The sequence below is a fragment of the Hydra vulgaris genome, chromosome 06 (assembly GCF_038396675.1).
Source record: "Hydra vulgaris chromosome 06, alternate assembly HydraT2T_AEP".
In the NCBI taxonomy this organism is placed as follows: Eukaryota; Metazoa; Cnidaria; class Hydrozoa; order Anthoathecata; family Hydridae; genus Hydra; species Hydra vulgaris.
Window position 1 is genome coordinate 36244394 of NC_088925.1, and position 14559 is coordinate 36258952.

The 14559-nt window shown below is 29.4% G+C and overlaps 1 long non-coding RNA gene across 1 annotated transcript; it reads left to right on the plus strand.

Annotated features, from left to right (window-relative positions):
- Positions 1–285: 285 nt before the first annotated feature.
- LOC136081016 (uncharacterized) lies at positions 286–14314 on the plus strand. The gene is made up of 3 exons (XR_010638815.1): positions 286–476; positions 13778–13922; positions 14001–14314. It is a non-coding gene; the product is annotated as an uncharacterized LOC136081016 (long non-coding RNA).
- The last annotated feature ends 245 nt before the right edge of the window (positions 14315–14559 follow it).

Here is a 14559-nt window from a genome sequence, read left to right on the forward strand (position 1 = left end):
ATTTATTTAACAATAAAATAATTGACAATTGCATTATAACAGCATAATTAACTGCCATAAACTTGCATAAAATGTTTTGAGTGAAATATATATTGGAATAATTATTTTTTTCGTTTTCCTTACGATTTAAAGTAAAAAATGGAGAATAATTTATTGAATGAATCAACTATTAGTTAAAAATAACTAAAAATATTTTTTTTTTAAATATTATTTTAATCAAGAGAATAATTTTAAGTTTAGTCATATTAATAAAAACCATTTTCAGTAATAAAAACTCAGCTTGAGATGGTTTTTACATTCTAATAAGGGAAATCGCCAATACTAATCCATACTATCAAACACTATCAAATACTATCAAATGATGCATCAATACTAGTCGATACTCTCAAATGATACATCGCTAAAAATACTTTGTCAATACTATCAAATGATACATCGCTAAAAAAGGGCAGAAAAAGACCTTTATGAAACGAAAGGTATTTGCTTATAGGATTTAAAATAAAAGTTTTATGAAGCATAACACAGGTCAACAAAAATAAAATTTTTTTCTGGTGCCAAGAAAACAATTTGTTTTTTATGTAGGATTTCTTATTTTGATTTCAAATATACAACTCATTTTTTACCATCACGTCAAGTTGTAAAGATATTTGGGTTTAAATCTTTAGAATTTGGGGAAAAGTCCCTAATATTGTAGAAAAAAAAGTTATTGAAAAGTATGTCAACCGGAGTCTCAAAAGAAGCGTATTTTCATAGAGATTTTAAAGATGTTATTCGTTTGTAATAAAATTAAGTATTTTTTGTATTATTGCTGAAAAACATTTTGTTGACATTTTTTAAAGAGTTTTTAGCATTTTTTCAAATAATTTTTTTGCCAAAAAATTTTAAGGAAAAATTTTTATGTTTTCTAAAATCTCTATACTGTCTTCTAAAATACGCTTTTTTTGAGACCCAAGTTGACATACTTTTGAACAACTTTTTTTTTGACAATATTAGGGACTTTACCCCAAATATTAAAGATCTGAACCCAAATATCTTTACAACTTCACGTGATGGTAAAAAATGAGTTGCATACTTGAAATCAAAATGTGAAATGCAATCCAAAAAACAAATTGTTTGTTCGGCACCAGATAAAAATTTTTTTTTTGTTGACCTTCAATTATAATTGATAGCAAAATAGCAACAAATTTGTTAAACTATTTTTACTTAACTCTGTAAATTAAGTTAAAATGCGCAGTAAATTTGTTAGATTGATTTTTTCTTCAAGAACAGCAAATAATTCAGATATAAAATTGTCAAAATATGTCCAAAGAAAATATATCCTTACATATTTTATGTCAGCAGAAAATAATTCAGACATAAAATTATGTCAAAATATGTCGATAGAAAATATGTCTGACATATTTTATGTCAGCAGAAAATAATTCAGTCATAAAATTATGTCAAAATATGTCGACAGAAAATATGTCTGACATATTTTATGTCAGCAGAAAATAATTCAGACATAAAATTATGTTAAAATATGTCAATCGAAAATATGTGGGACATATTTTATGTCGGCAGAAAATATGTCTGAAAATATGTCGACAGATATGCCAGACATATTATGTCGTAACAACTCTGAATAGAGTTGTCAGAGCATAATTGAAAATAACAAAAAAACGCCAATTTTATTATTCTTGATTATCTTTAGAATTGATCATCTTTTAATTTTTAAAAAATGTCCTTAGTAGTATTTTTATATATAATGTTCAAAAATAATGAAAAAGTAATGTAAGGAAATAATATATTTCCGGCATTTAAAATTTTTTTAAAAATCTCAATGATTTAATTTAATAATTTAATAATTTATTTTAATAATTTTATCTCAATGTTTAATTAATTTTTAATTGATAATTATCAATTAAAATATATATATATATGTATATACATATATATATATATATATATATATATATATATATATATATATATATATATATATATATATATATATATATATATATATATATATATATATATATATATATATATATATATATATATATATATATATATATATATATATATATATATATATATATATATATATACATATATATATATATATATATATATATATATATATATATATATATATATATATATATATATATATATATATATATATATATATATATATATATATATTATAGATATAATATATATATATATGTATATATATATATATATATATATAATATATATATATATATATATATATATATATATATATATATTCTTCATCTATTAGGCTGGCGCAGATGTATTTTAATACATTGTTTCCAGTTAAGGATGTCGAATGCTGGATTTTCTTGACACAATACATGGGTTTTTCTTGTGTCTCTGTTTTTATGACTAGGCAACTAACTCTATTATCTCCTTAGGAGGGTACAAACTCAGTTTTATGGTTTTGAGGCCAGCTGGTAGTCAGGTTTCCGAACTCTGTGGTAGCCCTCAGAGAGGCTGATTCCATTAACAGCTAAAAAATATCAAAGTATTAACAGTGCCATGTTGCGCATGAATGGTGTCCCTGTTTGTACTCTGGTGTACATTGTCAAGGCCACATTTGGAGCCCTTTGTTACGGCTTAGGGTTTATTAATGGTAATGAGGCAATCGCTTGGGCTATTAAATAGTGTATTGAGTACTATCTATGCTTTGAGTCAAGTTCTTTAACAAATTTAAAAATGAATAAAGTACCAAAAACTATAAAACACAAAAAAACTATCATCATAATCATCAAGTTCTCTAAATCTATCATTTACTATTATTCGTGGTCTTTGAAGTAACTTTTTTTCTGCTGAGTCTTATCTTTTGCAAAGTTCACCAGACCTCTTGCTCTTTGTGAGACTAATTTGACTTCAGCTGTCTCATCTTGTGATCTTAGAGTTGATGGTCATCTTCCTTTAATTCATAAAAACTCCAATAGTCACTTGCTTCGTCTGGGCATTTACATTTGCAAAAATTCACACATTTGTCAAGAATAAGGTTTGAATCCACAGACTATTCTTTCGTGTGCTTTTGTTTAGTACCACTTCACTCTATCGCCTTTCTTTTTGTTCTATATTGCTCTCCTTCATCTCAAGACTGCACTCTTTTTGAAGTTATTTCTGATCATATTGACCTAGCACTCTCTCTTTATCCATCAGCTAATATAGTTGTTGTCGGTAACTTTAATGATCATCACACTTAATGGCTTGGTTCTTGTGTCAGTGACTCTGCAGACACTACAGCCCACAACTTTTAACTTTCTCAATTTCTAACTCAATTAGTCAACATTCCAACTTGTTCTCTAGACAACCCGAATCATTTATCTTCTTTACTCGACGTATGTCTTGTTTCTGATCTTAGTCAGTGCTCAGTTTCTCCACATTCACCCTTAAGTGTTTCTGATCACGGTTTGATCTCTCTAAAACTGATATCTCATTCTTTTTTATCATCAGAATCTCCCTATCATCGTATCTCTTACAACTACTTTAAATTGACTGGGACTTTCCGTGATTTTCTTCGTGATGGCTCTTAGTTAGAAATCTTTCGTCTTCCTGCTGAAAAATGTGCTTCTAATATAACTTTTTGGATTCAGGCAGGCATGGAATCTTATATTCCTTTTTATTCTCAACGATTCCAGGTCAAGCCTCACTCTTCTCCATGGTTTTCCTCACATTGTGTTGCTGAAATTGCCAATCGAAACCGTTACTTCCATATCTATCAGCAAAACAATTATCCAGAAAACAGACGTCTGTTTTTTACTGTTAGAAACCATTGTAAAAAGGTTTAGTCTAACGCCAAAGCCCGCTATTCTCAGGTCATGAAATCTTGTATTTCATCACAAAAATTAGGCTTTCGTGACTTCTGGAGAATCTTTAGTTGTATCAATAATTAGGGCAACTCTTTAATTCCACCTCACTTGTATGGTTCAGACTTTATCACCTCACATAAAGACAAAGCTGAATTGTTTGCTAAACTGTTTGTTGAACTTTTCATCATTATCATCTCTAGATTCTACTTGTTGCGTTTTATTTGATGTAGCCGTCAAACAGGTTGATCCATTGCATGACATTCGTATCACTCCAGCTTCTGTATCTAAAGTGATTTCCTGCATAGACTCTTCTACAGCTTGTGGCCCGGACAACATACCTTTTATAGTCTTGCAGAACTTTTCTTCGGAGCTATTGTCTATACTTTCAAAACTATTCAAAAAGTGCTTATCAGAGTCTTGTTTTCTAGCCTGCAGGAAAGCGGTATCTGTTGTCCCTATTTTCAAAAATTCTGGAGAGCGATCTGATTTGTCTAACTACCGTCCCATTAGTCTTCTTCCTATCATAAGTAAGGGTTTTGAATCTTCAATTAACAAACACTTAATCACTTATCTTGAACCTGATAACTTACTTTCTGATCATCAATATGGATTTTGATCTTCTCATTCTACAGCTAATTTGCTAACAATAATAACCGATAGGTTTTATCGTACATTAGATAAAGGTGGAGAGATTAAGGCAATCGCTCTTGATATTTCTAAAGCTTTTGATAAAGTTTGGCATGCTGGTCTTCTCCATAAGCTTTCTTCTTATGGTGTATCTGACAACATCTTTAAGATTATTGAATCCTTCCTTTCCAATCGTAGCATAAAATTTGTCCTTGATTGACAGCACTCTTTTCTTATTCTGTAACTTCAGGGGTTCCTCAAGGTTCAATCCTTGACTCTATACTCTTATTAACTTACATTAAAGATCTTCCAGATATTCTCACATCTAAGGTGGCATTGTTCGCTGATGATACTACCATTTATTCTTGTCATGATAAGAAGCCAACACTCTCTGATTGCTTGGAGGGGGTTTCTGAGCTTGAAAAGGACCTCACTTCTGCTACAGCATGGGGCTCACAGTGGCTGGTGAACTTTAATTCAGATGAAACTCAATTTTTCAGCCAATCGTTATCGCAATAATTTAGATCTTTCTATATTTATGAACGGTAATGTACTCAATGAGTCATCTACCCTTCATCTTCTAGGATTAACTCTTACTTCCAATCCTTCTTGGAAACCGTATATCAAATCCGTTGCAAAATTAGCATCTGCCGAGATTGCCTCTCTTTATCGAGCTCGACACTTTCTGACTCCGGATTCTATTCTTTATCTCTATAAATCTTAAATCCGTTCTTGTATGGAATACTGTTGCCATATCTGGGATAGATTTTCTAATGATGCGCTTTCTCTTTTAGACTAAGTGGGAAAACGCATTGTAAACATAGTTGGACCTGTTCTAACAGCCAACCTCCAATCATTATCACATCGTCGTAATGTTGCTTTTCTTTCTCTTTTCTACAAATACTATAAGGGCACTGCTCTTTATATAATTTGCAATCCTTTAAGTCGTCTGTCAATCCTTATCTTGCTCTACAATCTTCATCTTTTCTCCTCCAGTAACTTCCAACTCTAGTTAGTGATTGCTTGCAGCCTTGTTGGAAGCAAAGATATTTAAAATAAAAATAATAAAAAATATATATATATATAATAATTCTATAAATATAAATTTAATATCGATTTGATGACTATCATTATTATTAAATTTACTAGTCATTAAGTTTTTATTATATTTTAATGCAGATGCTTGATTAGTTATTTATTTATAATGTTAATTATTAAAAACTTTTCATGCCACCATATATCTTTGCTGCTTTTGTTTTTGCTATTTGATATGTTTTTGCTGCTTTCTCTGACAAAGAGATACTTTTATGGAAAATCAAATTCAAACGAGTAATTTCTTTTCATATTTTGCAGTGGAGTTGAGTTTGACACTTGTTGGTGTTTGAGAAACATCACTTAAATAATAAATATCATTTCCATTCTCCTTTGGCATGATTAAGGGCTTAGTTTTTAATCTTATGCTGATATATATTTGGCTGCACTTAAATTTCCGAGCTGCGTGTTTACGATAAGCCTTCTTTGTGATCAAACATTGATTCAAGACTTTCAATGTTCCTTTTTGTCATTATTTTAGCTATCTTGCCACTTCCAGGGACTCTCTGGTGCACATAATTATTTTCAGCGCGTCGTATAATGGTATAGGTTGTGTTAATAGAATTTTTTTCAGCAAGAAAGTGATCAACTTTAAACTTTTTCCTTAATTCGATTTTAAAAATATAAGCTACAAAGTTACGTTAAAAATAGAAAACAAGGAGTATCTTATGATTCAACGTGTACAAAGTTAGAAACAATAAGCTGTGAAGTTCCTCAATGCTCTATTCTTGACCCTTATTATTTCTGATTTTCGTAAATGATATCTACCTATCCTCAAATATGCCTAATTTTGTTCTTTTTGCTAATGACACTAATCTTTTTTATACCCATTCCAATATAAAAACAATTTTCTTAACAGTAAATCGCGAGCTGAAAAACCTTATAGTAGTAAAACGGTAATACGGTAAAAACTTACGGTGGTAATACGGCAAAAACTTAGCAATTTCCATTGAAAAAATTAATTTTCATTTAAAAACTAACTTTTTATAAAATTTAACTGGCTTTTCAACCATATATACCATGATATGGTTTTAATAACAAAAAATAGTTAAAAAATTAGTTTTTTTGATTATGAGTTAAGAAACTTACTTAGCTACGCCCATAGCAACCAATCTTTTTATTGTTACATTTATCTTAGAACTAAATTTTAAATAGTTGTTTTTATTTTTGGGTTTGTATAATTACAAAACCAGGCACGTAGTAACCGGGGAGGCAGCAAGGGAATTTGCCTCCTCCCCCCAATAGTTTTTCAAATAAATAATTTTGAAGTTAGTTTTTAGAAAAAAACGATTCCAAATTAAGATATGAAAAAAAAAGGTAGAAAAGACCTAATTTGTTATCCGTATTTTAAGCGTAAGTTCCTTTGACAAAAAGTTTTGACCCACTAATATTTGACCTATTGCCCCTCCCCATACAGTAGCGGATTAAGACTTTTTGGGGCCCGGGGCAATATTTTTGGAAAAAAAAGAGGTCCTTAAAACTATTTCGGGGTCCCTTAATCCAGCATTTATAAGCATAGTCAAGGTTTAAACAAAAAAATAATCATCCAGAGTTCATAGAAAGATTGTGCTGAATAACATATCTGAACAGTGAGCATCTTTAAAGAACTGCTACCATAACTTGATTTATTAGATTAGGCAGCAGAGAATCATAGCTTACGGTTTCTAATGAACATTTTAACCATTTTAACCCTTAACTGCTGTAGTTAACTATGAATTTAAATATTGCATGCAAAAATATTTAAGAGTATTTGACTAAAAGAGTATATTAAGCTATTTTGAATAAATTTCTTGTGCATAAAATCAAGGCAATGTTTTACATCTTAATCAGATGCTATTTGATGGTAATACGATGTAAAAAATAGGGTTAAAAGTTATTTTTCACCTCAATATGAAAGTCAGTGTATTCAAGAAGGTTGCTTCTAAATAAAAAATACTAATAACAGAAACTTTTTTTTTTTGTTTTACTCTGGTCACAAGAAATAGATAGTCGAGAAACGAACAATGGATCATTGTTTTAACTCTTTCATTATAAATATATCAGTTCCAGCTCTTCATTCCTGCACAAGTCGCTATTTTCTTGTTTAACTTTTTTAGATTTAACTGTGATATTGTTGCCCGACAAGAAATTGGGCTATATATGACAATTGCATGTTAACCATATACTTACCACTCTCTGTTATGGGATGGCGTTGGTACGTTCCATATGTAATTATAATATTTATCCCATTAAAACCATACTAAATAAGAATGAAAGCCAGACTTCATTTTCGCGCAAAAGTTTCATATGGCCCACGTGTGGTAACCATATGTTAGCCATTTATTTACCACTCTCCTTTAAGGGATGGCGTTGGTGCGTTCCATATGTGGCTATAATGTTTATCCAATTAAAACCACACTAAAAAGAATGAAAGCCCCATTATTTTTCTATAAGAAAGTTATAACAAATACATAAACAAATCTTTTGACTTGTTTAAATATCATACAAGTCAGTAGATTTCTTTATGTATAGAATATACAAATATTTATGCATATATACTAGAGTTGGCCAAAATCTAAAAAATTTGAAAATTACACGTGGCTGCATAAAAAGTTGTTCCTCACCATATAAAAATTATTATTGTAAAAAAAAAGTTTTCTAGGATGTTTTTAAGTACTGCCGCATTTTATTTAATGAATTGTGTTTTTACGCAAAAATATCATTAGAAAAAATTAGGTGATGTGGGATTGGGAAACGTTTAGCATCTATTCCAAATGTTTAAAATGCTTTAATTATCACACAAAATATGATTTAACATTAAAAAACGAATTATTTATTCTATATAACCAAGGTGCTATCTGGTGCAGTGATGCATGGTATAACGGAAATTATTACTTGAATTGAACAAGGTCAGAGAATAACTCTTTCTTATTGAAATTACCTACAAGTTTTGTATGATTTTCAACAACTTCTATTATTTTGTTTCGTACCTCCTCATCCTAAAATTAGCCAAACATTCTGTATAAAACATCTGAATAAAATTTTAAATACTTTTTTAAAATACCTTTGTCTCACCTTTGTGGGTATCTGAAGATAATCCGAACATAACTTGATTACTCGCTCTGCAACATCGTTTGTAACCTTGACTGTTTTAATAAGTTGTTTCATCTTTAAAAAGTTTCCATCTTCCTACCATTCTAAAAGAGGAAGTTTGAGCCATTTACCGTTATCGTTTAAGTTATGAAAGAGCAACCAAGATCTTTTCCCAATATATGATAATATTTCTGAGTTCTTGTGAATAGATGGAAGATTAGGTTTTCCAGAGTTGATAGCCAGTGGCTTTTCCGCATTTATCATTTTTAACGCAATATTAGCCTTTTCTTTAGCAGAAACCTTATTAGAAAAGAGACTGAAGGCTGACACCTCCTCAGTTAGATACCGTGAGTGCCTGTTAAGAACTTCTTGAGCTTTCTGAGTTGCATTAGAAAAGCCTGAGATATGCCCCAGAGCGCCTAGATCATTGTGTAAATGAATATCGTTAATGGGTACATCAGAGCCTTTTGTTGCTTCTAACCAAGCTTTAACATATAAAACTGAGCTGAAAGTCAAAAAGATTATTAACTTTGCTACAGAATAGAGTGAATCTTCTTTAAAGATGAACATCTTTGGTGCATATAATAAGTGTGACATCCATCTGGCATGATGATTTGCTCCACAGGTTTTCCAGATTTTAGTTTTTGTCCGCCTAAAAGATAAAGTGTTAACTTTGCAGCTTCCTTATAATCACCTGGACGATGCTTACATTTAACTTTTTCTCTAAAAACACACGAGTTTCGTCTGCTTTTGTTTTAAGGTAAGAATTTTCAAGATCTAGAAACCTGTTTAGTTTTTTTAGTGGAACCTTCTCTGCGCAAATCCATTCTTGTTAAAAATCTTTGAAATCTATATTATAATTAGCATTTTTTTTCTTTTTCAAATAAGGAGTTCCAAAATGCTCCCAAGATCAATTCTAAAATGTGATGGCGACAAGCTAGCCAAAGAAAAGTTTTCGTTGATTTACAATCTTCTAAAAGAGTTGCAGCTCCATTTTTAACTCCTGTATTACATGCAGTCGTATCAAAAACCTGGGCAACAATGTTGGCTTTGAGATCCCATTTCTCTAAGTCTTCCAAGATTCCTTTTCAAATAGAAAGTCCTGTACCAGACTGTATAGGTTTTATTGATAATATTTTTCCTTCAACCCAATTAGGAAAACCACTGACCAAAACAGTTAAATACTCAAACCTTTGCCCTGAGATTTGTTTTAAAAGTTTTTTGTCTCAATGAAGTATCAAATAATCTGATTTAATCTTATTTTGAAATTCTGTTATTATTTTCCTTGCCATTACTTGCCTATTTAGCTTTTTTGATCTTCTTATAGTATTTATTGAAAGGCTAACATCGTCAGGTTTAACACTACTTGTATAAAATTAAAAAGTATATATTTCTTTTTAAAATTGTATACAATAATCTTGTTTATTTATTAGTAAAAAAACGAACCTAAAACCAAAATTGCAGAAGTATTCATCATCAGCTGAGGATTTGATAACTTAGTTCTAACTGCAGTTGCTGTTATCATTGGGTGAGAAAGGAAGTTTTTTGGCAAAACCAGTGAGATATTATCTGATCCGGTATCTTTTTTTCTTCCTTGCTGCTTTTTATAAATATTAAACTCAGGATCACTTTTAGGAGAGTTTGGAGATGCAGAACTCATAGAATGACTAGATTTAGTGACATGAGAATATTCATCTGAGTCACTACTATAACAACCAACTTAACAGTTTCTTCATCATCTATTTTTCTTCTTTTTTCTTTTTCAGTTGCCACCTGTTTCTTTTTGATTCTTTCTTTTTTCTCCTGACACTAGAATCTAACAAATTATCCTTTACAGCAATTCCTCCAGTTTTTATTCCATTTTTAAGAGCTGTAAACCAGGCAATATGTTCATCTGCATCCTGATTTGGTTTTTCTAATGTCATCTTTCCAATTCGGAGAACTAATATCAAAAATGCCATCTAATTATTGAATAAAGTTTTGTTCAAGTAAACTCTTCTTATTAGAAATCCTATTTTTAAATTTTGCAAGCAACCTCCATTTGTCATGTAGCCTTAAAATATTGTCAATACTGTGCTTGTCTTGTTTATAAGGAATGCCAACCTTATCCCAAAAGAGCTTGACTGATTTAATAGTAAGCAATGCAGCTAACTTAGATTTCGAAATGTTGCTTTGAGTGTGCAATGCCTCCCTAACTTTAGTAAACTCTTCATAAGAGCTATCAATAACTTGCTAGTGATACCTTGAAATGGATGATGCAAATAATTTAAAACCTTAAATAAACTTTCAAAAACATAAAGTTATAACTTCAGCCTTAATATAGTATTAAGCCTAACCTGAAAAATTTATAAACATTTCTGGTAGTGGGCAAAGAGCTTGTTTTTAAATCTTCTAACGGATATCTAACCAACCATATTTTGTTAGTTGACTTCAATACTTTCAAGTATTTTTTTTTTACCGACTTTTTTAATTTGGTTGGTTCAATGTTATTTTTTTTTAGTTTAATTAGTGACATTTTCTTTATCAAATATTTACTTTGAATTACATAAACTGGAATTGAAAAAAAGATAAGCATATAGTATTAACCACTTAATTATCTAATTATATAGACAATAACCTGGCTGATAATAATAAATAGTCAGTACGTATGTAAGTAAGCATCTAGGCCTACAATTTGTAAAAAAATAAACAAAAGATAAACATAATGAGTTTTAATTTAAGTTACACATATTTTTGAACACAATTCAACGAATACCGCAACTCTTACAGGTGCCTATTTATTGTATGAAAACCACTAAATAAAGTTATTGTGTTGTAAAATAAAAATCTGTAAGTATCAGAACAAAAGATTTTTGTTTTGTTTTGTTTCACAAAAAAAGGATTAAAATATGAATATCTTATTAGGAAGATACTCAGGCATCTTTGTTAAACTCTTAGCACTTTTTGCATAAGCAAAATTAAGTCTGATTTAAAAATTTCGCATTATAAAAAACAGCGCATATTCTGTTTGTTTACAAAAAACGCTAATATTTGTTTGTATTTAACCATTTAAATTAAATAACGGATCAAGTATGATGGAGGATTTGTGTTTTTCGTTTAGATTTCAAATTCACATTAAAAATGAAATGCGGCAGTACTTAGAGATGTGCTACAAGAATATTTTCATAACAAAAAATGTTTTTTAGAGTAAAAGGAACAGTATTCGATGCAGCTAGTAGCAGAATTACCAATTTTGAAAATTTGTTTGATATTGTGGCCAACCCTAATATATACCTATACAAATAAGTATCATACTGTATGTATACTTATTTGTATAGGACCAGTTAAATACCAGTTAAAAAAGTTAAATGGAAAAACATCATACTTTTTGCTTTTACATATATATAATTTTATGTACATACATATAAAATTTTATGTATATATGTATAATTTTTTTTTTTTAATGTATATATAATATATATTACATATACAGTAGGGTGGAGTGAATTTTAGTTTTTTTTACAATTCGTTTAGCCTGGGTGTGCAAAAGTTGTCTATTCATTTCAGAAATACTCTAGAAAAATATCAATGCTCTAGGAAATTATCTTGAGGTGCCTCAAGACCTTTAAAATTTTAATGGGTCCCTAACATTATGTAAAAAAAAATTTTTCAAAAGTATGTCATGTTGGGTCTCAAAAGAAGCAAAATTTTATAAAAATTATTATTTAAGATTTTTTTGAAATTATAATTAAAAAAAATAAACTTTTTTCATTTTTAGTTTAAAAGGTCATTTTTTCTGCAATAAACTGTAAAATAACAATTTTTTTCTTTTAAATAATTGTTATTTTTGAAATTTTTATAAAATTTTGCTTCTTTTGAGACCCAATATGACATACTTTTGAAAACTTTTTTTTACAGAATATTAGGGACCCATTAAAATTTTAGAGGTCTTGAGGAACCTCAAGATAATTTCCTAGAGCATTGATATTTTTCCAGAGTATTTCTGAAATGAATAGACAACTTTTGCACACCCAGGCTAAACGAATTGTAAAAAAAACTAAAATTCACTCCACCCTAATATACAGGCCTTGCGCTAAACATTCCAATGGTGTCTGAAAAAAATACGTTGGCGCATTAATAAAATAAACTTTAACTTATGTATTTTGATGCAAATTTTTTGAAAAAAGGTTATAAGTAATTTATTTTGAAAATAGTACTTTTCAAAACAATACTTCTAAATCATTTGTTCTTAATTAATTAAAGCATTTCCAAAATTGTACATTAATACACTGAATAAATTAACTTAACATGAAAGTCAGCAACAGCGAAGGATAACCTCAACAGATGCTAGCGTAATTGAAGATTTTATGCTTATAAAACGTATGCCTAACAAAACATCATTTAAGACAAAAAATTTTTAGCTTTATATTTAGAAAAAAACAGCATTAATAAAAGAAAAATATGCATTAATAATTTCGCGTTTAATAAACACATTGCATACTAAAAGTAAGAGAGTTACAAAATATGGTAAACTCCTAAATTATCGTTTTTAATCATAAAAAAAAAACATAAATTGCTTAGTTTTATTACTGGAACCCACTGCTTCTAATCATTCATTAAAAGCCAAGACAACATTTTGCTATCAAATATTTATAAAAATAGCAAAATGCTACATTTGTTTATTACACAATTTGTTTTTTTTCTTTACTGTTGTTAATAGGTTTGCACTTTTAAACAAAATAGCTTTTTAACAAATATCTTGAAACCATTGCAAAAAGATCTCATCATACAGTTTATCTGTTTTTAAATTTTGTGATTTTTTTTGTTTTGTTTTAATAAACTTTATTTACTATCGCATAATTATATTGAGAGATCATCGTCGCTGTTGACAATAAATATTAGTTCTAATTTTATTAATGGAAACTGCTACTTTAACAGAAGCTGTAATTTCTTTAAAGTTGTGATTTCTTTAATGTTTTATTACACTATTTAGCAGCACCAATAACCAGTGACATTATTGAGTTGGTGTCACCCGGAGCGGTAATACTTTTGGTGTCACCCCAAAAGACTAAAAACTAAAAAAAATCCTCCATATCTAAAAATTTCTGAAAATAAAAAATATGAATCTATAGAAAAAAAAGTGTAGTATATTTGCTTTTTATTCATTTTAGTCTCACCCACCTGATGGTGCGGACTGCATCCCCGAGCAACGCCACTGCTAACAACTGGTGTTGTTGTATTCTAGTCTTGTTGTAGCCACCCCACTGCTAACAACTGGTGTGTTGGTAACCTGTTGCTACAGGTTACCGAAAACAGGTATATCGATATCCAGGTTTTTTATGTGATGTACTTTTATTTTTATACATCATAATTTCTTTACTTTTTTTATTTTAGATTTATGACGTATTTGGGCGTTTTAGAGAACTAAATTTGTTACGTTGTGTTAACTTTGGTTGCAAATGTATACACTTTAATTTTTCTTTTTTTTTTCATTTAGCTTTAAAATAACTATGCTTACCAGTACGATAAACAGGAAAGAGTGGCTTAATACAACTGAGAATTGAAAATATTTCAACCATTATTTTCTACCATTTACTAAACCCTATTGAAATAAATAGGCTACAAAGAAATTAGTATATAAATGGTAGGTGTGAAAGCGACCTACCATATTTCACATGCCCGTTTCACAGATCACTACTGCTGAAATATTTCTAAAATCTAGTAAATAGGTTTTTCAATTTCAGAAAAATGTATCAAAGCATGAAAATACACGTAGAAAATTAGGATAATGCCTCTTTTATCTATGATGGAGAGATTTGAGATAACGTCTCTACTTAATTACATAAGTTTGCACACTTAAAAGAAACATTTTTTTTTTTGAAAAATGAATATTGCGAAACCATTTTTTATTTAATTGCTCTCGGGTGCTTAACATAAGGAAGGGGGAAATATA